Consider the following 4421-nt stretch of genomic DNA (forward strand, 5'->3'; position numbering starts at 1 on the left):
AGGAGGAGTAGAATCCAGAGATCCTGGGAGACCGGCTCTCGCCCAGCTATGGTCACCCATATGAGCATGTGGACTTGGGGTCCTGCCTCCTAGCTGTGGCTAGGAGGACACAGCTACTTTCTGCTAGGCAGTGCAACTGCTGGGGCTGATTCCCCAGGGGCACTGTGCCTGCCATTCTTCCTTAGGTAATGGGAAGGGACAGAAGCATAGAAATGTCACTTCTGCCCTTGTCTGTTGGCACTCCACACCTGGAGAGTGAGCTGGGGGGTCGATGAGCTGGGAGGAGGGTGTCTACCCCTGACCCTGTGCCTGAGGTGTGGCTCATCTGTCACCTCCAGAGTAAGGCCAGGCGCTGTCCTTGCTAGACACCCTGGCCATACATAGGAAGGGGCCCACCTAGCAGTGGTTCCCAAGCTTCATTGCAGCATCCTATAATACAATCCACTGGGTGGGAGGAGCAGTGGCACCAACTGGGTAGCAGCGGTGACAGTAGCAACGGCATGGCCTCATCTCAGGAGGTCCAGAAGGATGAAAATAGAGGCTCCAGGCAGGGACCATCTGTTGCACTTCAACTTAGAGGTGACAGTGTTTTCAAATAGTGATGACGGTCTGCTCAAGAAGAAACCCCTACTCTTCCCTCAATGTCAGGACCATGTGTTGCTGTGCTGAGGTCTCCAGGGCCTGGCATGTTCTTATTCTGGATGGCAACAACTGGCAGTAAATGGACCTGTTTAATTTCCAGGGGAATATTGAGGGCTGGGTAATAAAAAATATTTCAAAATGATGTGCAGGTTTTTACAAAAGTTATTTTTGTGGATGTCTTGGTAATAGGAGTCAATGCAGTAAGGACCTTTGCACAGAACTGTAGGAACATTCAAGTATTAAATCTAAATGGTATACAAAGACAACAGATGTTGCATGTGCTGAGGTTAACATGTTCTGTTCCAAAATCAGACACCACGACTTAGCTTCCTGTACATCAATAACTAACATGTTTCTCAAAGCTCTGAGGGATGCCTGTTCACTACTGGGGCAATTAAATATTTCCAGGGGTGACCAAGTAATCAAAGATACATTCAAATGCCAGTGAGAAGCTGCAGGTGTCTCAACACCTTATTCTTAAAAGCTGGCACACAGCCAGAAGATAAAACTCCTAAGTATAAAGGCACACACTGTCCTGAGGGGCGACTCTAACCTTACAAACTTGGTTCAAGTCTTATACTAGGCAGAAGGAGCCATAAGTTCAGTTCCTCTGTGCCTCTAGCTTCTCCAACAACACAGATGCCATCCTAGATTTTCTAAGTAAGAACTGCAAGATATTCTCAACTAACAGATGTGGGTTTCACCATTTTGGCCAGGAGTTACCATGAACTTAAAAAGACGGACCTGGAAAATTGTATTGAGACAACAGATAACATATTAATATAACTTTCTGTACACTGTTCTCAATTTCAATTATTGAGTCTCTCCCACTGTGAGTCCATCACAGATGATGACATTGACCACCTGGGGAATGGGACCGGCACACATGATCTGCTGGAGGTGATTGAGCTAAACAACTGTCAGCTTATCACAGACCTGTCCCTGGAGTCCCTAAAGAACTGCCATAGCCTGGAGCAGATGGAACTCTATGACTGCCAGCAGATCACACACACAGGTGTCAAGGGACCCAGGACACTAAACTCCTAGTTCACACGTGTCACTCCAGCCTTCTCTGTTGGGGGTAGAAGACAGTGCATTTCTGCAGATGTGACATCATTCTATGGCATTGAGGGGGGTCGGCCTTGGTGAACTGAGTACTTAATGACATTCTAGAGTTGCCCAAAGTCTCCAGCAGAAGTGACCTCAGTGTTCTGGGCAAGGGTACAGAGACCAGGTCCCCAGAGCCACACAAACATATACATCTACTCTAACTATGACCGCAGGTCTGAAGTTCATGATGGCTTTATCAAGTGAATTTGTAAAACTTAACCATTACTGTTGGGTGTGCCCAAAAGAGCATCATAGGCCAACACAAGGGAAAGGACACTCCAGCAGATCTGGGTTTACTGCTTTGATGGTTTCTTTCTTTTCTTAAAGGGTTTCTTTTAAATTTTTAAAGTGATAACTACCGTGACCTAGACTCAATGAAAAAGCATGGAAAAACAATATATGATATACAGTTTTACATTTTTCATTTTATACAGTTATTTTATACAGTTATTTTATACAGTTATTTTATTTTATATATTCCATTTTATACATTCATACAATTTTTCTTTGCATTGTAAATGTGGCAGCCATCATTATACAATGACTAGGTAGCCTCTGTGCTTCCTGTTTCCATGCCAACATGCTGAGCATGCTTACAAAGAAGGCTGTTCATTCCTCCTGTTTTAATATTTGGCCCAGGGGTTTCTTAAATACTACATTAAAATCACTGTGGTCTAAATGTGGTTACTTATTCTCTCAAAATATCAGTCTTTATCATACCACACACCTGTCTTCCTCTCTCTTTGGCTACCTCCACATTCTTGCTCAGTGTGTCACCTGGTCATAGTGTGCTAGGAGTTGGGAAGTACTTCAGTTAAAAAGTTTCTATCATTAAAAAGCCCGAGGCTAACTGTCTGTTGTCCACTGCCAGCCAGATTCTGAGGCTAATACTGTTTCTGTACCTGCCACTTCTCCCAGTTAAAAGAGTCACTAAGAGGAAAATGGTTACAGTTCTCACCAAGCGATGCCCCCCCAAAACCAGTGTGTCTTGGAGACTCACTTCATTGTTGACCACAGGGTCAGGTGGGTTAGATGCTCAAGGCAGTAAACCATTCCACAGGCTAAGCTGGCCATTGATTTTGGAACACCGAACACCAAACAACATTGAACTTTTAAGTTTAAAAGTCTTGGGACTCAACAGATGATGTAGGACAACAATTTAAAATACCTAGTTTGTGTCTAGTGGCAAAAGTGGTCCTAAGTCCCTTGGCAAAAGTATTCTCTTCCCGTCGTCCTCATGCTGATTTTTGAGAAAAGACTGAGCCTCTTGCTTAAGTGAACTTAAATCATGAAAAAAGGGTCCTGTGAAAAAATAAATAAATGAATAAATAAAATTTAAAAAAGGGTCCTGTGGCAGTTGGAGGGCCAGTCCTGGCCAATAGACACAACAGTGGTTAAAAGTGGTGTGTCTTGAGCTCCTTTGTATGCAGGTACTTCCTGTGTTTCCAGAACATTTAACCTTTACAACAAGAATGAAAAGTAGTCCCATTCTGTTAAAAAAGATGTCTCCTTTTCCAAAAAATAAAAGTAAACCAAGTTTTCTAAAGAGTAACGTGTAAAATCTAAAAAAATTACTTTATATTCATTAAAATACCAGGCTTTCTCTTAGTTTTCCAAATGTATATCTTGTTTATATATTTAAAACATCTACAATCACATAAGCTTTAGATACAACCATAGGTTTATGGACCCCTGAGAAAGAGAGGAAAATCTTTCATGATCCTGTCCTCTAGTTCCCACTTGTCTCTCAGGCAGATATGGGTCTCTCTCCATCTGTTTAACAAAAGCAATCACACTGGGAGGTCTCATGGACCTCTTCCTTAGCACAGTAAATCAATCCCTTTTCCTTCAAGTGAGTCAGGCATACAGATTCAGAATCCATAATATTTTATCACCTTAGATCAAATATTTGTTACAGATTCATTTGACCACTGTATTCCTTGGTTTCTCACAACCTGAGGGTTTAAATAAAGGAATTAAAAATTCTGATATTATTCTTGTAATCTTGCAAATAGACATAGATTGTAGGACCTCTCAAATTTTTCACCTTTATAGATAATAGCTAAAGCCTTCATGTTCCTAAAACATATGGGACTTGGGTTGAATTCTCTCAAAGATACAAGTATCCTGTACTGCCCTAAAGAAAACTACCAAAGCATCTATGAGGTGAGTGTAAGCTATCTTGTTTCTCACACAGATGGGGAAACTGTGGAGGGCTCCATCCTGATCTCAAATGGCTAAGGCAGCCCCTGGAGCTCCACCATCCTCCCTGAGGAATTAGTGACCTCTTCATAGAAAGTCCCAAGGCCATGAGACCCCCTTGTCCTTCTTCAGGGAAGCATTCCAAACCCCAGACCTAGCCCCAGACCTAGTTTTCTCTCTCCATAGGCCTCAAGATGAAAGAAATATTGTGAAGACATCTGCAGATCCCATTGATCAAGCCATCAGGCCATACACTTCAGCAATGGGAAAGGTCTGATCCTGTGAACCTAAAAAGAAAAAACATCTTCCCAAAACTTATTTACTATTGTAATCCAGTTTGAGTCCAATATAAACTAGAAAATGGTGCGAGATGGGTAGAAAATGGGAATTTAAATTATGTTCTTTTGCAATTAAGTCATTTCTGTGAAAAGCATAAAAATTGAAATTAAGCTCCTTATTTTAGGGCT

At 42.1% G+C, this 4421-nt stretch overlaps 1 pseudogene; it reads left to right on the forward strand.

Moving 5' to 3' along the window:
* Nucleotides 1-528: 528 nt before the first annotated feature.
* LOC101703829 (F-box and leucine-rich repeat protein 13-like) lies at nucleotides 529-1772 on the forward strand (annotated as a pseudogene).
* The last annotated feature ends 2649 nt before the right edge of the window (nucleotides 1773-4421 follow it).

This window comes from Heterocephalus glaber, unplaced genomic scaffold (genome assembly GCF_053883595.1).
Source record: "Heterocephalus glaber isolate CG9 unplaced genomic scaffold, H.glaber_assembly_v1.0 deba00001454, whole genome shotgun sequence".
NCBI classification, from domain to species: Eukaryota; Metazoa; Chordata; class Mammalia; order Rodentia; family Bathyergidae; genus Heterocephalus; species Heterocephalus glaber.